We start from the raw sequence: 25,505 nt of genomic DNA, 5'->3' as shown, positions 1-25,505 counted from the left end.
AAACAAATTTTCAGAATCAAACAAATAACAAACAGATTTTCTGAAAACAGTTTTTGCCAATTATCTCGAAATGGCAAAAAAGTGAATTATCAAGTTTTGCAAGTCCACTCCTCATATATACGAGGAACACAACTGCAAAATGAGCCTAATTATAAGTATAAACAAGCTAGTAATATGTATAAACAAGCGCCATCGACAATGATGACAGCGTTTATATTTATTTACTTAATTAGGTAATCTAATTTAATAGTGTGAATTGCACAATCAAGGCCCGTAGCAACTGGGGGAGGGGGGGAGCCCCTTAAAATTATTGGGGAGGGGGGCATTTGCCCCCCCCTCCCCAATAATTTTTCAAACATATAATTTTGAAGAAATTGACTGAAAAATGACTTAAAAAAAAAGATCCTTAAAACTATTTTGGGGTAGTACCGCCCCCACCCCCCAATATAATTTTTGTTCTTACGGCCCTGCATTCTAACATCTAGTACAATTATCTCTCCGCTTTCTCTATCCTATCTTTCTAACTCAACTTTTTCTGACTTTCGCTCTAACTTTCTTTGTTCTTCCTAAACTCACTTTTGGTCAGCGAAGCGAGTGATGATGTTTTTAATGAGTTGAACTTGTTTTCGCTGGCCCGGGTATGTGGCTTCCATATAGCAATTAGCTGGACGAGGATAAACCACAATACCCAAAACGCGCTAAGTTTAAATTAAAAATTTTGAGTAAATTCCGTTTCCAGATTCTATATACTGAAATTATATTGTTTCGACGGAGCAGGTTACTTGTAAAAATTATCCATTGCCCTCACAAACCTAGTTAGCAATACTAAAGACGACACTAGTATTTCTATAAAAGATTACAAGCTTGTTTTAATTTTTAAAAAGAATAGAAATTATTTAAAAATATCTTTTGAAATTGCATTAGAAACGCAAAAACTTACTTTTAAAAAAATTTTTCTAAAGTAATAATTTTTCAAAATTTTTCACTTTTAATATTGATACATTTATTTCTCACGCAAATGTTTTCATCTTCCAAGTAATTTTCATTAGTAGCTTTTAAATCGCTCATTATTTCATCTTCTGAATTAATAACTTCTGTTGGTTCCAATGATTTTAAGTCTGATGGTTCTAGTTCTGACAGTTTTATTGATTCCTATTTGTCCACTTCTAAAATTAAAGAACATTTTACTTTTTTTGGAAGCTTGAGTACAACTTTCTTCGTCCTCTAGATTCCAAGGAAATAGAACTAATAAGAGAATCGAAGGATTAAACGGTTAAAGATGTCTTTAAAATTTGCTTGTCTCAAAAATTTACAAGCATTTAGTTTGCGATGCCGTCTGTATTGTTTCGGCATTCAAATGCTTCTTCGGCTAAAACTCCCAAGGGAACTGGTGAGTTTATCATTATTTCTGCTCCATGAGCAAAAACTATGTGAACTGTTGACGGCATTTTTTACCAATCATATAAATCTAAATATCAACAATAAACTGTTTTGCAGTATAGTTTGCGGCCGTGGCGCAGTGGTTAGAGCGCTTGCTTTATAAGCAGGAAATCCAGGTTCGAAACGAGCTCTGAACAAATTTTCGCGTCACGGTAAAGAAGGAGGCGTGTACTTCCCGGTTAAATGCACTTCCGCTTTGCTCTGTGACAAGACCGTTAGGACTTCTTGGGGCACCTAAAAATGTTAAATAAAAATAAAAAACAAAAAAAAAAACAATTTAGTGCATAAAAAGTCAGTTTGTGAGTTTGACACACTAAGTCTTGAAAGTGTTGTTACAATTGCAAACATGCTTGAATCTTGAGTGTCAACAGAACCAAAAAACGCCATACTTTACAAAGCTTTGTTTAGTAGATCTACCCATGCTCCAACTGTTTAATAGCAACATATTTTTACTTAGTTTGTCACTGATATCCAACTAGTAAATTATTTCTTTTTGCTGAAATTTTCGCAATAAGATTTGAAGTCTTTATTTCTAGCCTCTTGAGCTTCCTCTAACATAAGTCCAATGGGTAATGTATGGCTTTTAATTATGTCATATACATGTATTAATACTTTGTGAACTGATTGAGCAATGTAATACCATAGATAAAGGGACACATATAATCTAACAGTGTCAAAACAATAAGCCTTGAATTTTAAGCTGTCAATTTCATATCTTGAAGAGAGTGTTAGCAAGATAATGTAAAATCTGAATATAAGATTTTGATCAATACCCAAAATTTCAGTTGTTTGTTCATATGGTGCAAAAGCACGCCTTGAAGTATTGCCATTATTACTTGTTCCAGAACTGCTACTTTTAGTGAAATCAACAACAAGTCCCATTTTGTTCATAAAATCAGTCTGAATCTTTTGTTTAGCTACAGATGCTTTTTCTTTGTGTTCTTTAGATCTTGCTTGCCACTTTCGTGTTTCTTTTTTATATGCAATGTGTAAAACCATCTCAAAAATTGAATCCATGCGTGTAGACTGATAATACTTTTTTTGAACTCTCTGTTAGTATAATCTGTATTAAGGATATCAAGACTATTCATATTTTTTGGAGAGACACCACACACTGAACAGCATTAGTATGAGTTAGTTTTTTCAGATAATATCGTTTGAACCTTCCCATCAATAATTCTAAGCTCAATAATACAATTCATTTCAGTAGAAGATCCGAAAACCTTTAATAAAATCATACCCAAGCTTTCTATCTCACTTTTAATGTACTGATCTTTCTCGATCACAAATTCCTTGGATTCCGTTTTGTATGCAAATCTTATGTGTCTGCAATAGGCTGTGGATGACGACTTTTGATTTCTCCATATAGACACTTTTTCGTTGCTGTTGTTAAATCCAGTCAAATCCAATGGGACTAGACAAGTAATAAATAATAATTCTTCATACTTCAAACCTCTGTTAATGTCAGGTTCTGACAAAACTTGTTTATAAATGCTTTGGCCAGTAGCACCATCAAAAACATTGCTTTGTCGTTCAATATCAAGTGCTTCAGCTCAGTTTCCTGAATTGCACAGATTCTTTGCAAAGTATGAATCATTAAATCTTTTAAAGGAACTGAAGCTGAATAGTCCTCCACTGTTATATTTGCAGGATAACATTTCAGTTTTACATTTCTGTTATCATTGTAAGCGGGGTAGATGTTATATTATTTCTCCAAGGCTCCGCTTTTAATTGTTAGGAAACTTTTGTCAGACTGGCATCAGTTATTAAAGCCAGTGCTTCGTCTGCTGAATATTTAGTTGCTTTATCTGTATTTGAAATATTTAAAACGTTCTTGGTAGCAATAACAATAGATTCATTTCTAAATTTTTTATTAGCAGCAAAAAATAATTCATTGGATGAATGAGATTCAATTAAGCAAGATACACGCCGTTTTTTAGTTTTATTAAAACTATTATCAAATGCAACTGGTTTTCGACCACGTCTACCTGCAGTTGGTTTATTGTTTTGTTTTTTCTGTTAATTAAATATTCATTAAGCCAATTCACAAACTTCTTTTCAAAAAATTTAACAGTATAGTTTGCAGATTTCCACTTTTTTTTATACAAGTAAACAAATCGTTGAACAGCATGTCTTAAATCAACGTCTTTAAATTCAGCATAGTTTAATAAACCTTATCTAAATAATTCTTATAAAAAATATTTTGTATTTAAAAGTTTAATGTTATATTATATATGCCGCACGGTTTGCTAATTCTTATTAGTAATTAGGTTACTACAAGTGTTAATAATTAAAATTAAAAGTAATTAATTTAATGTTAGTGTTAGTAAATAAATTACTAACAGTTACCGAAAATTTGTTGTTGCTATGCAAAGAAAGGTAGCCATAGCAACCAAAAAAATTAACTTTTTAAGTCGTGAACCTCATTTTAATACATACCCCAAATATTGTGTGCTTAGCGCAAATAAAATACTGTTAAAACAACGTTAATGTAAAAATGAGTTGTTGCTATGCAAAATTTAATACCATACCAACCAAATTAAAACATATATAAAATCTAAACGGGGATTTAAAGGGACGAGCAACCAATTAAAACTTGGTTGAAGCATCATATAGCTCAAATAAATATAAGACACCACATGGCAAATTATTAGTTATAGTGCGGCATAAAATAAATTTCTTAAAGAATTTTTTTTTAATCTGTGATTTTCAAAATATAACTAAGTTAACATGCTATGACAAATTCATTTCAAACTGGTTTTTCTTATCTCTAAATACTCTAGAATAACATGTACTAATTTTTTGTTTTAAAAACGTAGATGTAATTGAAAAATATAGCACAGCGTTGACGTCACCGTAAATTACTTATTTATAATTTTTTATAATAAATTTTTTTTTATTTGCAATATTCAAATGCTTAGAGTCCTGGTAACTAAGGAATTTAATATAAATAAATTATCAATAAATTTCTCCTAATATACGTAGATACTAAAATTAAATAAGTTTTTAAGATTAGACAACTAAAATATTTCCTATTTTGTCCACCTACTAGCCCACTGCGAAGCGATGTGATTTATAAGTGCTTGTAAATATCTTCTTTGACTTTTTGATCAGTGACTTCTTAGTGAATATTTTGTGGACCACACAAAGTAAATGCTTTTTCAACTGTTGAATAAAATTTTTATTTTAGATGCTTGTTGTATTCTTTTATAGCCAGATACGCTAAGATCTACGTCAATAATTATTGCAACTGCTTCTTCAGCTGTCATTTTATCGTTGTCACATGTCAGCTGAACAAACATATGATGTAAACCATTATGATTTTTAATGACATGTGTAAACACATTGAACAAAGAAAAATCTTTTTGATTATATACTTTTTTTCGGCCTTTAAGTAATGATTTTTCATTGAATAAAAATTTAGTTAGATAGGATTGCAAATAATTATCTAATTAAATGTCAATTACCAATAGTAAACCATCATTTTCAATTGACTTTTGAATAAAATACAAATTCTAATGTAAACTTTTGATAAACTATCACTTGGCTATAATCCAGGTAGCGGAAACTTCAAATAGAAATTTCTTGCAAAAAGTTGCAAAAAGTCGCAGCTAATTATTTAGTTTATTAAAAATACACTATATTTCAAAAAAAATATATACATACATTCATATATATATTATACATTCAATATATATATTAGAATTTACTTAAAGAGCTAAAATAATGTTTATGAAGCAAGGTAACGATTAACAGATGAATTGATTCATATAATATTGATATAATAGATTAAGTGATTTACATAATTTGCAATCTTAAAAGATTGCAAATTATATGAATCATGAAAACAAGATAAAGGTAGTGACTTTCAAAGAACTTATGTTCAATGAAAAAAACTAGAAAAATAAGATTTTTTGGAGCACTTAGGAACAGACACAGTAAAAGGATGAGACTTAATTAAATGACGTGTAACACGAGAATGAATTTTAGTAGATGGCATTAGAGACACTTGCTCTTTAGAGCAGCGCTAATTTATTATTTATAGAAAAGAGAAAGTGAAGCAAAACTACGACGATGTGACGTTGAAGGATGATGTGACGTTGAAGGATGGCTTATCCAACAATGTTTACAAGGTGTTTTTGCGTCTTGTCTAAAATAGAAAAGGCATCATTTGAAGATCCGCTCCAGATATGACAACTATTTTATGAGATAAATAATAGAATCCGGAGAATCCGAAGAAAGAGCAAGTATACTTTGCGTTGTAACGCTCTTATGCCGCATTTAATCTGATATAACTTAATTTTGAATTTGACAGAAGTGAGGCTGTATAAAACTAAACATTAAAGCAGAAACTTCATAAAGTTCCACATAATTATCTAACTTAATATAAAAATCCAAGTAGATTAGACATAACAAAAGAGCGAATGTGTTAAGTTATCCTATAGACTACCCAGTGGACACGCGTTGTCCGGGGGACGTCCGTTAGACGTTTAAAGAACGTCCGGGGGACGTCCCCCTGACGATGCATGCCCACTGGGTAGGTTTTAAATTAACCCTCGTATTACTTTTTCTAGAATATGACAGTTGATGCTGCTGTTAAAGTTTTCAATCAGAATGGGTGCAAACGAGCATTGATTTTTATACTTGGAACAGCAGTGTACATCAAAATTGATTTTGATGCTAGGTTGGTTAAAGATACTGATTCTTTTCCAAACGTGGTATTACTTCTTTTGGCAATGTTTTTTGTTTTTGAACCTGTAGTATCCGGATGAATTGAGAGTATTATGGCGCAACATGGCACTGTTAGTACACTGATATTTTACAGCTGTTGATGGAATCAGCCTCTCTGAGAACTACCACAGAGTTTTGGCAACCTGACAACCAGCTAGCCTCAGAATCATAAAACTGAGTTTTGGAGCTGTACCCTCATTAGGTGATATTAGAATGAAAATTAGATGAATGTTTTTACTAATTTATATATGTGTGTATATATATATATATATATATATATATATATATATATATATATATATATATATATATATATATATATATATATATATATATATATATATACATATATATATATATATATATATATATATATATATATATATATATATATATATATATATATATATATATATATACATATATATATATATATATAATACTATTATAATAGTTATATATATTATAATAATATATAACAGTTGTTTCATCATCAGTAGGTTTGTTAGGAAGCTTCCTGAACCCACTGATAATAAAACAACTTTTTGAAAGGAATTAAATAAGTGTTTTAACTAATTTATTATTGCTCTTTTCTTTAAGAATATTGAGCACTCTCTTCCTGATGATCCAGCAATGGTGAAACTTAAAGTAGAAGATAAAAGTTAGATAAGTGTTTTTTACCAATTTATATATATATATATATATATATACACACACACATATATATAAGAAGACATTTTTTAAAAAGATAATGTTTTGAGCACCACCCTATGGTATAAATCATGAAGTGTTCCAATTTGGTATATTGAACACCACAATATGGTATAAATCATGAAGTGTTCATGAAGAGATTAAAATTTAAACCAATTATTAAAATCAAGTGAATAAAAGCAACCTCATATAGTACTTTAGCAGTTTAGTATGTAAATTATTTAGCTAACTTTGGTTTTGTCACAAATAAAGTTCTTATAAATTTAAGATCATCTTAAAGAGCGATGAGCTGATGACTGTTGCCTCATATTTTTTACTCAAAATTCTATCAAGTAATATGCGACAATTTTTGGAATAACCTTCTGTCCATGCATTACATATTTGGCTGGATTTATACAAGTATGCAGCGTTTCACCGTCTGCACTTACACATATAATTCAGAAAGCGCTTGAAGTAGAAAAATTAATTTAACTTTTGATAAAAATAACTTTTAACTTTTTCTGGATACTTAAACCCACAATAACGTATCACATTTTATGTTTCTGAATTATTAGTTAAGTTAGTTTTGTTTATGCTTTATATATTTCTGAAGGTAAATCCTTCAAGAAAGACCACTCTTTGGTTGGCATGCTAGTGTTGTCTTTAAAAAGGCGTACAAATAAGTTCTTAAAATATAAGGCAACTATATATTTTTATGTGTCAAGTGAATAGAGACTACTAGCATTTTTGGTTGTATCATTGATATAAATTGGTATTATTTATTAAACTATAATACATTTACTGAAAAAATATTTCAAGAAAAGGCAAAAGTACCCTTTTATTTATATCTGAACACTTCCTCCCTTTCACCAACCTAAGTTGAGAGAGTAGTCCATGTATACATCATTATCAGCCTGTAACCTATCAAGACAGAAAGCAAGGGAGCTGTCACTGTTACATACTCATTCCACTCCTCTTTGTTTTTCTTCGTGATTTACCTTCCGTATTTTGTTCCGTAATTTAGCTTATCTTTCATAGCTTTACTTTGTCAGACATCTCAACAAAATTATTTAAATTTTAATTTTAAACAGTTTACATAGGCATTCAAACGCATTATAGCTCAAATAGCTTTTTCTGGGAATCCTTACAAGCAAGAAAACTCAATGTTTGAGATGCATAAGGACAATGCTTTGGATTAATGATATCATCATTGGAACTGTAGAACTTTCTCCAGCAAGATATCAACAATGTATCATTATTGATACCAACAACTAATATCCCAACAATGGTATCATCATTGGAGCAGTAGAATTTTATTTAACAAGAAAAGCATTGAATTGACCAGCTCAATACTCTCCTTTTTTCTCTGCTTTTCTTCCTCGACTAAACTAAGCGAGTTAAAGGCACTAACATAGTTTGAACCACTGTTGTTGTTGTTGCATAAGCATTATTTTTTATGAAGAAACTCAAAGCTCAAAAAAACAGTGTATGCATTGCATTGTCAATTGTTAAAATTTATCACCATATGCCGCTGACAGCTGCTTTTATTGTTTATTAATTTTGACCGTAAGCCGTTGTTTGGCTTTTTGTTATACTTAAAATAATCTTTTTACACGCACTTTAAAAAAGTAATTTTTTTCAAATCTTTTTTTTTTAAACAAACGGTTTCAAGACGAAACTGAAAATATTTAAGTATAATAATTCGCTGAACATTGGATTTTTTTGAAAGAGCCTCCAATTATATTTTCCATCTTCCAGGTTTTGAAAGAGTTTAGTGGAAGAGTCGAGTTTCTAAAAGACTTAAAGAAGTTCCGATTTACGCAAAGGAAAACTTTGTAAACAACGTGTACTGTACACACGTTGAGTATACACAACGTACGTGTATACTCAAAGTGTATTTTACTTAACATTGTACGTAAGTGGGTTTTTGAATTAGAAACTCAAATAACTTTCGGAACTCAAATAATTTTCCTTCAAAATAGTTTACTTTTCTTATTTGGTCAAAATTTTTTTACGATTCAAACCGTTAGCAGTTCGTCTCCTTAGTATCATCTTGTTCTATCTACAAATGTAAAGAATAAAATCTAAGATATAAAACGAATACAAAAAAAAATTATATATAAATAAATACAATGTTTTATGTAATATAATATAATATATTAAATCAGGTAGAACATTGTTTTTATTTATATATATATTTTTTTTCTATTTATTTTATTTATTAGATCAAACATTCTATTTATTACATTTGTAGATAAAACAAGATAATACTGAGGGGACGAGTTCTAGCCGCCGCCATCTTGGTAGGCCAAAATTGGCTCCAACTTTTTTTACGAAAAACAATAGAATACGCTTGTGTGATGGTTCTAAACCTTTTGATGAAAAATTTAAATTTAGAAATGTGTCGTATTTATGCAAGCATAGAGGAGTTAAGAGAGCAGAAGGGAAAAGATTTCGTCCTTTTTAATTTAATTTCCAAATAATTTAAATTTAATGTGAGTTCTATCTAAACTCCTATAGGTTAATTTGATGAGCTTATTTGCCAGAGTTGATTTAAGTTGTTGCAGCAATCTCATATTTGAACCACTGCCAATTGTTTCAAATATGTTGAGGACACACCTGTAAACACACCTGTAAACAGTTACTACTGGTATTCTGAATGATTAAACAACTTTCATTCGCAAAAATTCACCACTTTGTACTTTGGCCACTGCAAGTGCATCTTGTTCTTTGCTTTATGGTTTTTCTTTAACTTATTTTGATTTCATCATGACTCTCTGGCTGGAAACAAAGTGACATTTTAATTATTAAACAAAGAATTATTTTTTACCGATTTTGTTATTATTTTTATTATTATTATTATTTATTTGTTTGTTGTTTACCTTGTTTTTTTCATTTTAATTTTTGCTTTGTCTGCATCTACATCGTTTTATTTTACATATTTTTATGAGACTTGTTTTGTTACAAAATCTCTTTTCCACCGGAAGACTTTTTTTCGTTTTATAATAACCTCAAATTTCTTTTCTGATTTTGAAATTTTTTTTTTAATTAATTTTTTGAAGTAAAAATTTAATCCTATAATTTTTATAATTTTATATATTGAAAAAAAAAGAGAGCAATGAGTAGACTTACAATCTCAACAATTTATAAAATTCAATAAAAACCGAAAAAAATTATAAATTATAAGTATAATCCCTGGGCCTCGAAAGATAGCCAAAGTATGCAAACGGTCAGTAAAAACGAATGGAAATCTTTTAATATTTACAAAAGAAACATAAATAACAAAGCAAATGAAATATTTTTGGACTAAGTCTTTTTCTTTAACTCTGGCATTTCTAATACGTTTAAGAGTTTCCAGATAACTTCTTTAAATTCAAAATTAATTTCATGTTTTATCCAGGAAACTGACTTAAGTATTGAACATCCTTCATTTTTTGTTTGAACGTGGTTTGTAATGTTAATAATTTTTTTTCTAATTCTTTTTCTTTCGCTATATCAATGACGAGTTTTGAATTAAGAAAAAGTTGGTCAACTTGAAAGATACAGTGGCTACAACATTTGCAAAATTTTTTATTTGTTTAAAATTGTTTCTCGTAAAAATCAATTTTTTTTCATTATAGTTTTATTTTTGTAAAGTTGGATTTTGTGGAAAGAATGGTTTTTTCTTTTTAGATAAATAATTAATCAGTAATACAATATATCAAAGGTTAGTTTTTGTTTTCAATTTTTTGTTTACCGGCATTCAGAGTATCATTTTGATTTATATTTAACAAATAAACATTTAAAGTAAATTTACAATCTTTATTTAACTATAAAGAGCTTTGAAGAAGGTAACCCAATTATTTTGTCCAATTAAAAGAAGGACAAAAAATTTCAAAATAATACTACATAGGTTAATTTAAACAAAATAGTTACATTCCTTCCTTTTATTTATTTGTTTGAATGAACATTTTTCTATAAAGACAATATTTCTTTTTTATTTTCAATTTGTTTTCTAATAATATATTCAACCCTCGGAATTAAGGTCGGCATTCGGCAATGCCGACCTAATAGCCAACCTTAAAATGTTTGAGGTCGGCAAAAAATTGTCGAACTCGTTTCTAGGTTTTATGGTAAACCCTTTAAGTCAAATTTTTTTTGCCGACCTAATGCCGACCTCTAACAGTTAGTTTTTTCCTAATTCCGAGGGTTGTATATTAGAAGGATAAATCTTCTGTGGCTTAATATTCAGCCACTGTAAGGGGTTGTCCCCATATATACTGGCCCTGAGTAAGACCTGAGGGCCGTGGTTGATGGGACGGAGTCCCCCCCAAAAAAAAGTGTCAATGGCGTCTCAAAATCTTCCAAATTTGACCGCTAGGTTTTGCTAAAATAAAAAGCTTCTTAAATTAGCAAAAGGGCACAAAATTTGCTTTTGCCCCCTCCCACTGGGTTTTACCTTTTGTTTTTAATATTACTGATCTCACGTAAGACTCGTTTTTTACTTACTAAAGAGGGGTGCCTGAAAAAAACGTCCACCTTAAGTATAGTTTATTTACATTTGATTCGTTATTAAAACAAAAAAAAATTTACATGGATTTCACCGGGAATCTAGATCTCTTACATTACCTATATTGATGTTTCTATCATTATGATATTTACCAAAAAATTTATATTGTATAGTTATTAATATTATTAATAATTTCAATCATTAATATTATTATTATTATTTTTATTATTAATAACTATATGGTCAATTATATTTGTTTCAAAAATCCATTAAATACATATTTATGATAAATGCAATGTTTTTCTGAACAGCTTCATCAATTACAAAACAATTACTATGAAAATACTTTCAATCAGTACATTCTGTAACAGTATGGTTATCCAATTCTATTGAGCAAATATTATTTAGAAATTTTTTCTAGATAATCTTACTAAATGCAGTTCACAGTAATATAACCAAAAAAAAAGTATTAAACAGTTTTATTTTGTAATTGTTTATTATTACATGTTGTTGTACTCAAACACATTTATGGATTGTTGTCTATATAACAAATAAAAAGCATTTTTAGCAATCTGACCAAATTACTAAAGAATTAAGGTAAAAGAGATTTTTAAATTGTCTACTAAATTCCTTCGGAAACCAGTATTACAATAAATGGTAAACTATTCATAAATAATGTAATGGAGAAAGTTCTATTAAACTTTTTGTCAGATAATGTGCTATTAATATGTGTTAATGTAGTCATTTTTAAAGTTAAAAATGTGATTATTTGAATATTCTAATTTTGTTAAATTTGAAAACATATAAAAACAATAACAGTAGGGGAAGATCTTGCTAAAAAAGGTTGAAAAAACAAAACAATGAAAATGATAGTCCCAATATTGGCTTTTGGTAATTATATCTTTTAGAATGGTTTTTACTTTTACCTTGTTTTTATATATTATGTTTTACTTTTTATTTTGATTAAAAGAATATTAATTTTTAATTGAGAAGTTGAAGCAGCTCTTTGCTTAGTTTTACCAAAAGTTTGATAGGTTTTTTTGTTCCAATAAAAATATAAAACATCCATTTACATATAAATATAAATTTTTTTAATTTATGTAAAGCAGTCAGATAAATAATATAGCTGCATTGTTTGTCTGACTCTGATTTGTAAAAATAGATTATATGTACATAATGTTTGTTTGTATGATTATGTTTGCTTAAAAAATTTTTTCTTCAATGTTAGTTTTTAAAGTAAAAAAGTATATTTAATACACATTGTTTATTTAAACTTCTTGTGCCTAAAAAAATCCTACTTGTGGATAACTATCAGTTTGGGCAGGGTGGGAATTATTATATTTAAATCTCTACAATATTGCTCATTTTTATAACTTTTTATAAAAAAGTACTGTCGTTTAAAAAAAACATGAAGAATATTTAAAAAAAACAAACTGAAAAATAATTTTCATAAACTTTTTTATAACTTTTCATAACATTGTTATAAAAAGTTCTAAACTTTGATTTCTTTTTCCTACCTCAATTTTTAATATAAAATCTTGCTTTTTTCATTAAATAATAGAATTAAAATAATACTTTCGGTTTGCAATGAGTGAGATCTTTCAAATAAACTATTTAAAGTTGATTTATAACCAAATTATTCACAAAAGATAGTAGGAAAAAAATCAGGAAATCCAAGATAATTTTCATAATAAATAACTTTTTGATTAGTCCCTCACTTTTAATGTTTAATATAAGATGCAAACAGGAACATTGGAAACATTAAATACAAACACGGACATTTAAGTTGAAATTTTTTTCTTGTTGAGCGAAATAACAATAAAATAGGAATGTTTTAATCAATATCTCCAACAACCTTAAATATTTATGATATTAATTTCACTATGAATAGGAATATATTTTAATAAAATTCATTGTAAAATTTAGAGTATTTTATTTGAAACCTGGTAAAATAAAAATGATTAATTTTTGATTACTCAAAAACCATCCTATTACTTGGTTTTTTTCTCATCAAACAATTATTATTATTTTTTCAACATCTTCACTTCTAGCAAGGCTGCAAGCAAACACTATTAGAGTTAAAAGTTATTGGAAGAGAAAAAATGAAATTTATAGAGCAAAGTAATAATTTAAAGACGACTTAAAAAATTCCAAGTTATATGAATCAGAAAAACAAGATGAAGAAAAGTTTACCAGAGAGTGTGAACCTTTTCAAGCTCAAATGCCCCTTCTAAGCAATCAGAGAGTGTTGGCTTCTTATCAAGATAGATTTAATGGTAGTATCATAAGCGATAATAGCATATTCAGAAAGTTATTAGATTCAAGATAAGAGATTAAGTGTTTGTTAAGTAAAGACTCAAAATCCTTGCTTACGATAGTAAGAAATAATGTTAAACTTCTTAAATAGTTTTGAAAGTATAGATGAAAGTTCTGAAGAACACTTCTGCAAGACTATATCAGGTATGTTATCTTGTCTAAGCAGGAAATCACTTTAGATACAGAAGCTGGAGTGATACAAAGGTCAGGCAATGGATTAACCTGTTTTTGTATTGTATTGTATAAATTTATTAATCTGTTTTTTAACCTACATCAGGTAGAATGCAGCTAGTGGAGTCAAGAGATGATATTGATGAGATGTTCTTAGCAAACAATTCAGCTTTATCTTTATGTGAGGTGACAAAATCTTTTACAATAGTTTTTAACTATACTAAGCAGACATCTGTTTTCTGGAGAATTGTTTTGCTGATAGATAATAAAGTAATCGTTATGATTGGAATTTGCAGCAGCACAATGAGAGGAAAAACATGGAGGTTGGAAAACAAAGAGTGTGGCTTGACTTGGAATTGTCGAAAGGGATGAATTCCAAGCCAGCATGAATCCAAGAAGTTTCGTAAAAAACTTTAAATAAAAAATCCAGAGACTTAAATGAAAATTTGCATAAAATTTCCCGCAATCCTACGGCAGTTTGGACACAGAAGAAGTTGTTTTATCATAAACAGGTTTATTATGTATGTGCAAACCAGTTGTTTTTTTTTGTATAATTTAGAACATTTTATATGTTTTTTAAGCGTTTAATTCCTGTATACTGTTAAAAAAAACTTGCAGACTAAATTAAGAAGTCTCATAAAAATACTGTTAACATTTAATATACCTAAAGAATGATGGTTGCTGGCTTAGTGACCTTTTCTCCATGGTTTTCCTCTTATTGTACTGCAGCAATTTTCAATCGAAACCATTACTTTTATATCTATCAGCAAAATAGTTCTCTAGAAAACAGATGTCTATTTACTATTGCTAGAAACCGTTGTAAAAAGGTTTTGTCTAACTCCAAAGCCCGCTAACAAGTCACGAAATCTCGTATTTTATCTTTAAAATTAGGCTCTTGTTACTTCTGGACAATCTTTAACAGTGTCTATAATAAGGGCAAATCTTATATATGGAAAGCACATCTGTTATCCCTATTTTGAAAAATTCTGTAGAGCAATCTGACTTGTCTGACTACCATCCCATTAGTCTTCTGCTAATCATAAGCAAGGTTTTTGAGTCTTTAATTCATAAACACTTAATCTCTTATCTTGAATCTAATAACTTACTTTCTGATCATCAATATGGATTTTGATCTTCTCGTTCTACTTTAGATTTGTTAACGGTAATAACTGATAGGTTTTATCGTGCGTTAAATAGATGTGGAGATCCTAAGGCTATCGCTCTCGACATTTCTATAGCCTTTAATAAAGTTTGATATGCTGGTCTACTCCATAAGCTTTCTTCTTATGGTGTATCAGGTATCATCTTTCGAATTATTGAATCCTTTCCTTCCAATCGTAGTATAAAAGTCATCCTCAATTGACAGCACTCTTCTTCATATCCTGTAACTTCAGAGGTTTCTCAAGATTGTATCCTTGGCCCTATACTCTTTTTAATTTACATTAACGATCTTCCAGATTTTCTCACATCCATGCTTGGACAGAAATGTTGTGCGATCACACCCTTTAACTGAGCTCGCTTATAATTTTTTTCCTTTACAATTTGACCTCTGTGGTTTTGATGTCTTAACATTTTAAATGCTATCCAAAAAAATGTTACGTTATGAATAACTTTTAATCTTTGATCTTTTCTAAAGTTTTTCTTTTATGCGAAGGCTTGAAATAAAATAAATTATTTATAGCAAATGTTTAAAATAAACGCATTCTGTGTAAATTAACAAATGATGTTATATTTAAATTTTTTTTATGTAGGCATGTATTTTTAATGATAAACTTAAACGTTTGAAACTATTCTTGCATGTCTTTCTAAAAATCTTTTGAAAGATAACTTTTTTAAGTTACTTTAAATTATGAAAAAGCTAAACTAAATATTCCGTTGCAATGGAATGATTTAATTGCTTTATTTTTTTTTGTTTTGTTTCTATTTTTACAAAGAATTGTTTAAAACTTTTTTTTTTTTAACTTGACTAACTAATCAGAGCATGAAATTATGAAAAATTACTAGACCAAGTTATTTTTTAAACAATTTTTTTTTTCATTTTTTTTTTTTATTAATTAAAAATAATATATATAATAGTTTTTAAGAATTTAAATAATGTTTGTTCATTCATTAAACAATCATTAGAAGTAATTTGTAAAAACATTTTGCATAACTTTAATAAAACGTTTGAAACGATAAGTTTTAAATCAATTTATTTTAAGCGCAATTGAAAACATAACAGAAAGTAAATTTGGCTTAGAGTTTGAGATTTTCTAGTTTTATTTAGGTGCCTATATATATATTTTTTTTGTAATTTTTTTTTTTTTATTATTATTATTTTTTTAATATTCTTCCTAGTTTAAGTTTAGTGAGCGTTTTTTTTCAGTGCATTTCTAAAATTTTTAAAAAAATCATCTAAACATCTAAACAGTCATGGTCAAGTTGTCAAAAATAAAATTATTTGTGTGGTCAGCAATAGCGCTCGATCGCACGCAATTCCTACCCAAGCCTGATATTAAAGGTGGCATTGATTGCTTATGGTACTACTATTTGTTCTTGTCTTGATAAGAAACCAACACTCTCTAGTTGCTTAGAGGGGGCAATTGAGCTTGAAAAGGATCTCACTTCTGCTACAGCATGGAGCTCTCAGTGGCTGGTGAACTCAGGTAAAACTCAATTTTTTTCAGCTAATTGTTATCACAATTATCTAGATCTTCCTATATTTATAAACGGTAATGTACTCAATGAGTTATCTACCCTTTATCTTCTAGGATTAACTCTTACTTCCAATCTTTCTTAGAAACCATATATCAAATCAATTGCAAAATTAGCATCTGCTAAGGTTGCATCTCTATCGTGCTCGCCACTTTCTTACTCAGAATTCTATTCTTTATCTTTATAAATCTCAAATTGGTCCTTGTATGGAATACTGTTGTCATATTTTCCAATGATACTGTTGCGGATCTTTCAATGGTGCTCTTTCTCTTTTAGACAAGGTGCAAAAACGCATTGTAAACATAGTTGGACCTGCTCTTACAGCCAACCTCCAACCATTGTCATATTGTTGTAATGGTGCTTTTCTTTCTCTTTTCTACAAATAGTGTAATGGGCACTGCTCTGAAAAGCTAGTGTCTCTCGTGCCATCAACTAAAATTCATTCTTGTGTTACTTATCATTCAATTAAGTCTCATTCTAAGTGCTCCAAAAATTTTTATTTGTCTAGTATTTTTTCTTGAATATCAGTTCTTTGAAATTTTTCTAATCGTTATCTGGGAATTTATCTAATTGTTATCTTTCTCTATAAATTTCGTCTTTTTTCTTCCAGTAACTTCTAATAGTGGTTGCTTGCAGCCTTATTGGAAGTAAAGATGTCAAAAAAAAAAAAGATCTTTGATGCGTATATATACAAACTGCTTCCACTACTAAGCAGAATCTTAATTGATAAAAATTTCCAGAAGAAAATTTGTTGTTGACTTCATTAAAGGTAAGTGCAAGAACAAGCCTGAGAAAAACTTTGGATGATTTCGTCAACTAACTTCTATAGAAGTTTCTTAATTTTGGTTTAAAACTGGTTAGTTACTTCTTGTTACATTTTTTTTTCACTTTATTCGGTATCTAAATTTAATTTACAAAATCAATTGCAAAGTATTTTCTAGCGGAGTAAAGTAAAAACAAATGTTTAACGCATTTTTATTTTCTTTAATTCAAATTTATCTTATCAAATTTTAAATTGCATTAATTTAACATAAAGTTGCATAACTTTATAAGCAAAAAATGTGCCAAATTAAAGAAAGGTTCAAAAATATTTTCAGACATTTTTTAAGAATTTTTTCAGTTTCAAAATCTTATAGAATCTTAAATCTTATAGATTATTTTACTAGGGATAGTCTATGGTTATTTAATTTTTTTCTTTTTTAGTTTTGTGGTTATTTTTGTTATTTAGAAGATTCCAAAACACTTCAAAACAAGGATATTAATGGAAGACTTCAAAACACCAGGATATTAATGGAAGACTTCAAAACAAGGATATTAATGGAAGACTTCAAAACACCAGGATATTACTTAATTAGTATTGTGTGGCTTCTATCTTCCTAATTGATACATAAATGATTTTTAAAGACAGTTTTGAATTATTTGTTTTATTGTTATTTAATACATGCCAATAATCCAAAAATTTTTTTGCATGATGATTTATGGATCGTTGACATGTGAATGTGAAAGTTCTAATCTTCAATTTTGGAAAAAAATTCGTCTTAAATGAAAAGGTTATAGTGTGCTTGGCTATTTAGTTCAACAGTTTTCAATGCTGATGATTGAATGGTTAAAATTTTATTTATATTTAACAAAATGGTTCGCTGTTGTCAAGAAATATGTTAAATATTATTTTTTTGATGAACTAACGAAAGTAGTTTATAAACCACGTTAGTAATAAATAGTTTTTAATACATAAATTACTGCCGTCTGTAGGTAAATTTTATTAGAGTTTATTTCTTTGAGATATTTATATAAATATTTTGTTTATTCTATATATATATAAAATCGTCATTACCTTTATTACTATCAACATAGATTGGTTGCAGGAAAAGTCTAACAGTATAATAGATTGAGTTAACATGTATATCATCCCAGCTAGCACAATACGTTGAGTCAAACATCGGAACCGTTGTTTCGCAAGTATACTATGTTAACCCAACGTGGTGTGCTAGCTGGAATCCCCACGACACGTTTTAAAGAACTTTTCTTGCTTGTAACCTAATAATATTGTTTTTAAATATCCTGTCAAATTTTAAACAAATTGGGTTTAATGAATTTAAACGGCTTAAAAAAGAAAAAAAATGTAAAGTTATGAATCAAAAAAATTCTTTTTAAACAGTATTTCAACTTTTGTACACGTGTAAAAGAATCGCCTGAATAACTTAGATGAGATCGATAGGACATCTTTCAATGTTCCGATTTTCAGGAATCCGTGCAGGTCGTCATGAATCAACTTTATACATTTTTCAGCGTTTTTATAAAGTGTAATACCGTATTTATAGAGTGTATCTCTTATAATTTGGTAATTGTATAAAAAATTATATAGTTTTTCTAGTAATGTCTAAAGAACACCTTTATCAATATGAATCGCCTTCAAAAACCACGATATGGGATTACATAAACTAATTATTTACTAAAATAAAGTTTTAGGTACTCTAATTAGTTTCTCTATTGAAGTAATCGACCGAAACAGAAAACAAGCGGAAACCGAAATAAACCGAATTTTCGGGTAGTCTAGTTCGGTACTGAAACCGATATTTTGGCAAATATTTTACCGAAATCGATACCGACATTTCGGCTAGTCAAAATTAATTTCATTACAAAAATTTATTTAAAAATGCAATTTTACATTTGTTGTTTTTTTATACCTGTATTATGTTAGAATTGATCACACGAGTGTCATTAATTGAGACTTAATACATAAAATGGCAATATAAGTTAATAGCGAAATTTAACAACTGGCAGATTTTCTCTGCAAAACAAGATTTTTTCTAGGTATTTTGTGAAAATTCTTAAAATCTTAGTAAAAATTCTTAAAATATATTGTGAAAATTCTCATAAATAACTGTTTTTGTAAATTAAATAAAAATTTAACATACAATTTTTTCGGTTTTCGGTATGTTTTTCCACCGAAAATTTTCTTTTTAATCAAATTTATACAAAGTAACGAAACCGAAATTTCGGTATCGGTATCAAATTGAAATTTCGTCCGAAATAAAATTTCGGTCGATCACTATTCAATTGGATTCATTTTCGGTTACTCAGACAAAAGGCTGTCTATTTTTAAAATTTGGTCTGGGTTTTACAAAAAAAGCGAAACCTGGATTTGCTCACCGAAAAAATAATGGTGTCGACCATACCGGTCTAAGTAAAGTTTTTTAAACGTGCAAAAACTTTTTAAAAAGTATTAGTTGCATCTTTTAAACAAGAGGTTATTAAATATGCAAAACAAGAGGTTATTAAATATGCAAAAGCCATTAAAGCTATATTATTATTCACATTCGTAAAACTAGAATAGTGTTACTACATATATAAGTGTAATATACAGCTTTACAACTTTATTATAATTATGGATGTTAAACTTACTATAAATAAAAGCAATGAAAACTTTTTCTCTGTGTCTGCGATTAAATAGTTATGGTTTAATGGATATCCTTTATGCTCGTCATCAAAAAACCATCAAATTGCTTTTTTGTCAAAATAGCTGTGATAATAAATATTTTCCTTTTTAAAAAAATCTAAAAACATAGTTTTGAACATAAAAATTAAAAGCTGATAAATGTTTAGTTGTTAAACAATGTATTTTAAGCTTTATAAATAGTTCTTGGGAATATGTAAATCTTTTGGATTCAACTCTAACTACTGCTCCACGGCAGCTTTAGAATTAATAAATTACAAAAATTAATTATTAAAGACACCCAAATAACGTACTAAAATCAAGTCTCGGCGTATTTTTAGGTAAGCTTAGTAAGTTATTTAGACGCCTTTTAGTTGACGTTATCAAAACATCTTTAACGTCGTAATAAAGCCGTGATTTCATGACTAATTCGGAACTTATGCTAAATAGCAAACAGAAACGATGTCTTTTTAGGACGTCATTAAAAAGATATCTTTGAGACGTCCTTAAGTCGTGTTTTTAGACAAATTAAAAACGTAGTTGAAGACATGGGTGCAAAAACAAACAAAAAAAAGAAATCCGCTTTCTATTAATTTTCAGGTTTTAATGGATTATTAGTATATAAAAGAAGTTCTGTCAGTTAGTATAAAAATGACATAGATTAAAGCACTTCTTGTGTCATTAAACACATGATTTAGTAGAAAGATACGTATTCCCTACATATAAAATTATTCAGTTTTTTCTTTCTCCTAAACAATTTGCGAAAATGGAGTTACATCGTTTTTACATCAGTCTTCAATTGTTTGATAACTTCATTTTATTTCCTTATGCTTAAATTTTTCCCCCACAGTATTTCTTAAAAATTCCAGCAACAACAAAAAAAAAATCAAACCAAATAAACGTTTTAAAATATATACTTTCGATAAATTTGAAAGACTTTTTATAAACTAAACTTCTTGTTCCTCCTCTTGTTCATTTTGAAACGATTCTTCAAACAAATGAAATCCTTCGCCCTCTTTTCATCCAGGTGCATGCTTTAGTGTATTTGCAATCGCAATTTGACAGTCTTTTTTGCTGTAGTAATTGACTAAACAGCCTTAAACGTAAAACATTTTAAAAATAATATAGAGTATTTAAAACTTTACGGAAGAAAAAAAATTAACAATAAAAATTATAACAATAAAAGTCATAACAATATAACCTATAGGTTAAGATAATATAACCTTATAGGTTAAGAAACACTAAAAATCAAAACTTTGCTTTTTTTTATTAATATTATTTGAAATTAACTCATCTAAATAAATAAAATTTTCAGAAAAAGAAAACTAACAATTTATGAGTGAAGAAGCAAAGTAAGTGATAATGGGTAGTAAAAAAAATGGGTAAAAACTTTTCTATGACACAAAAGCGAATGGTGAGCAGTACAAGAGAGAGTGGTTATTGTATTCATCATTCACGGGATCTGTGTACTGCTTTGTTTGTAAACTTTTTGCATCTACAGGTTCCACAAATTTTGCTGATAAAAATGGGTTAAGTGACTGGAAAAATAACATTTATGTTGATAATCACGAACAAAGCGCTACTCATAAAAACTGCATGTTAGTATACCTAACTCGTCGACAAGACTCCGGTGTACTACAAAAACTAGAAAAGCAAATAAATGAAGAGTATAGTTACTGGGAACATGTTTTGAGGCGAGCAATAGCGGTTATTTGCACTATAGCCGAGGTCTGGCTTTCAGAGGAACAAATGAAAAATTTGGAACTTTACAAAATGGAAATTATTTAGGGCTGCTAGAGTTGGTCAGTCAGTTTGATCCATTTTTAGCATCACACATAGCGAAATATGGAAATTCTGGAACGGGAAATCCTTCTTATTTATCCAAAACTATATGTGAAGAACTGATTGAAATTATGTCCAAAAAAATCCGTGAAGTAATTGTAGATGAAGTAAAGGCTTCCGATTATTTCAGCTTGTCAGTAGACTCAACACCCGATATTTCACATATAGATCAGTTAAGCGTTGTTCTTCGATATGTAGCAGATGGATAGCCCATTGAACGCTTTTTGACTTTCTTGGAGTTGCAAAATCACACTGGTGAAGGTATGGCTAAGCAAGTGCTGCAGTACTATATACATACCCTGTGCTGCCCATTCACTAAATCTTGTCGGCAGAAGTGCCGTTGACTCCTGTTTAGAGGCAGTAAACTTCTTCCATACAGTGCAACTGATCTATACTTTTTTCTCAGCTTCAACCAACAGATGGAAGATTCTGAAAGGATGCCTTGTGAATGATACCAGATGGGATGCACATGCTGTTGCAACTGAAGCTATCCTAAAGTCTCATCCTCAGATTTTAAAAGCATTAGAAAGTATACAAGAAGATTAGTCACAAAAAGGAGACACCAGAAGAGAAGCAGAAAATATTGCAAAGAAGATGCAAGAATTAGAATTTGCTTTAATGCTTGTTTTTTGGGCCCGAAGGAGGGCACCGATGTGGGTTTGTGCCTTTGGCACTAAAAAGGCTTAATCGGGCCCTGATTGTTAATGTTATTTATAGAGAACCAGCGGGTAATTTAAAAAATTTTAAAGTTTCTTCGCGTACTTTTTTAACAAAAGTTAATAAAAAACAAAAGCATGTTTACTTTGTCAGTGACCTGAATATTAATCTTTTGAATCATGCGTCAAATAACAGTGTTAAATATATTGTAAATACTCTTTCACAAAATAACCTCATTCCAACAATAACTAAGCCAACAAGAATCGCAAAAAGTTCCTCTACCCTACTAGATAACATAATTACTAATAATTTTTCTAATAGCTGCTTTGGTACAGGTATAATAAAGACTGATATGACAGACCATTTTCCCACATTTCTTATAACAAAAAGCATAACCCCTGATAATATTTCCACAAAGCACATTACTTACAAGCGACAGATCAATGAAAACTCCATACAACAATTTCGCAACCTTCTAATTAACTTCGTTAACTGAGAGCTTGTTCTCAAATCACGTGATGCTATAACAATTCAATAAATGTAAACAATACAATAAAGCGTTTCCTGTAAAAAAGTTTTATATAAATTCAAAATCACTTCTATCGCCTTGGATAACAAAAGGCTTACTAAAATCGTCAAGAAAAAACAGAAACTTTATGAAAAATTTCTTAAAAAAAAACATATTCAAACGAAGCAAAATATAAAAACTATAAAAATATTTTTGAAAAAATCAAAAAATACTCTAAAAAATTATATTATTCGAAATTGCTAGAAAATGCAAATGGAAATACTTAACAAACTTGGAATGCTATTAAAATAATAATTATACAAAACAAATATAAAAATAACGCTCTGCCAAAAAAACTTTTAATTGACGGTGAATTAATTTATGATAAAACACTAATAGGTAAAGAATTTAACAGTTTCTTCATTAATGTTAGCTCTAATTTAGCACAAAGTATTCCTTTAACTTCTTCAACATTTGATTCTTATCTAAGAAATTCTAATAAAAAAATGAATGAGTTAAAGCTAGATATACGTAAGTTGCGGACTGCGTTAATAAGCTTAAAAAGTAACAAAAGTGCAGGATCGGATAAAGTTAGCGTTAATATATTAAAATTAGTCTATGATATAATTGAACCATCTTTGTTTCATATCTTCAATCAGTTACTTAAATCAGGTAAAGTTCCGGATAATTTAAAAATTGCTAGAGTAACTCCAGTATCAAGTCTGGAGATGAGTCAGAACCTTCTAATTACAGGCCTTTATCTGTTTTATCTTGTTTCTCGAAATTGCTTGAACGTATAGTGTACAATAGGCTGTATAATCATTTAACTGAAAACAACATGTTATACAGTAAGCAATTTGGTTTCAAAAAACAACATTCAACAGATCACGCAATAGTAGAGTTAGTTAATCACTTATCTTATGCTTTTACAGAAGACTGTTTTACGTTAGGAGTTTTCATTGATCTGTCGAAAGCTTTTGATACGGTGAATCATTCCATTCTAATAAAAAAACTGGAATATTAAGGAATAAAGGAGACAAACTTACTCTGGTTTGAAAATTACCTTTCAAACAGAAAACTATATGTACAATTTGAAAATTTAGAAACGACCAAAAAAACTATAAACTGCGGAGTCCCACAGGGTTCTATACTTGGACCTTTACTTTTTTTACTATGCATAAATGATTTGTCTTCAACATCAAACCAATTAAATTTTATTTTATTAACCTGGGTTAAAAATAAACAAGTCCTTGAGTTTGCTAGGAAAAAACTGGCACAAAATCTAAACAGAAGAAACTTCGTACGAGTAATTTTGAAAATGTAGAAAAAACCATATTGACACGGTTCATTGAAAAAATAGGTTAACGAGTACCAATCAATGGCATCATACTGAAAGAAAAGGTACTAAAATGCCGTGAACCATTGGGAGAGTTGGAGTTTAAAGCACCTGATTGTTGGTTGAAAAAGATGTAAAAGTAGTATCGCCTGGGAATTACCGTTCCGGCCACCGACACATTGAAGGACTAAGCAGCATTAACTTAATGTTTCTTCTCACTAACTATATACAGCCCTGACGTAGTGGTTAGATTTATGGCTCAGAACAAAAAGGTTTAAGATTCCATGTCGGCTCTAGTCTGTTACGGTTAGGGAGGAAGCTTAAATTTCCTGGTTAAATGCTTCTTCGCGGTTCTCGGTGATAAGACGGATATATTTTCTGGGAGCGCCTCAACAAAAAAAAAAAAAAAATGACCTCATTTGTGTTTTAACCTATGGATCACGGCGTTGTACGAAGTATCTGTAAATTTAAGGTTGTTATTGGTCCAGCAGGCAGAACAACAAAAGCAATAACTCCATTTAAAAAATTACCATTTCTAATCTTGAATTAGAAATATCTGTTTGAGAATTAAGTTAAAATTTTGGAGTGAGAAGAACAAAAAAAAAAAACAATCTAAACAAGAGTTGTTATCAATTGCTTAAAAAACCTATTATTAAAAACAAACCAGCAATTGGCAAATTGGAAAGCTAATGAAAATGATCCGTTCAAGAGGTTGACCGTTTGCAAATTTTAGATCCTAGTACCGTCCAAGAAAAGCTCTTAGCGGAATCTTACATAGATTAAGATTGAAATATTTTGTATTGTATTGTTCACCAGCTATTAATGCTAGTTGCTCAGATTCCAGATCTTAATTTTAAAAACAACGAGAACCAAGGTGAAGATAGCGTTTATAAAGGTATAGAGGTTGAACTCCCGCCATGCCCACCTAATGTTTAATTAGAAAATTCTTTTGAAAAGTTTCAAAATGCTTTGCTATACAGCCTAAAATACGGAAATACGATTTCTAGCTGAAACTTATGGATCTGTAGAAGGCGGAAAAGATGGATAATATGAGGCAATACTAGGTGACAGATTTTTAAAATACACTTTATTCTAGTAGGGGGTTTTTAATTAATTTAAAACCCCCTACTAGAAAAAAGAAGTAGGGAGTTACAAAAAAATTTTAAAATAGGTGCTAAGTAATCTTCTGTAGAAT

The 25,505-nt window shown here is 29.2% G+C and overlaps 1 long non-coding RNA gene across 1 annotated transcript; it reads left to right on the top strand.

Moving 5' to 3' along the window:
- The first annotated feature begins 9,989 nt into the window (after positions 1 to 9,989).
- On the top strand, positions 9,990 to 18,328 carry LOC136074937 (uncharacterized). The gene is made up of 2 exons (XR_010635575.1): positions 9,990 to 10,567; positions 17,760 to 18,328. It is a non-coding gene; the product is annotated as an uncharacterized LOC136074937 (long non-coding RNA).
- The last annotated feature ends 7,177 nt before the right edge of the window (positions 18,329 to 25,505 follow it).

The sequence above is a fragment of the Hydra vulgaris genome, chromosome 01 (genome assembly GCF_038396675.1).
Source record: "Hydra vulgaris chromosome 01, alternate assembly HydraT2T_AEP".
In the NCBI taxonomy this organism is placed as follows: Eukaryota; Metazoa; Cnidaria; class Hydrozoa; order Anthoathecata; family Hydridae; genus Hydra; species Hydra vulgaris.
The sequence above is the reverse complement of the archived record's forward strand: the minus strand, read 5'-3'. Positions and strand labels throughout refer to the sequence as shown.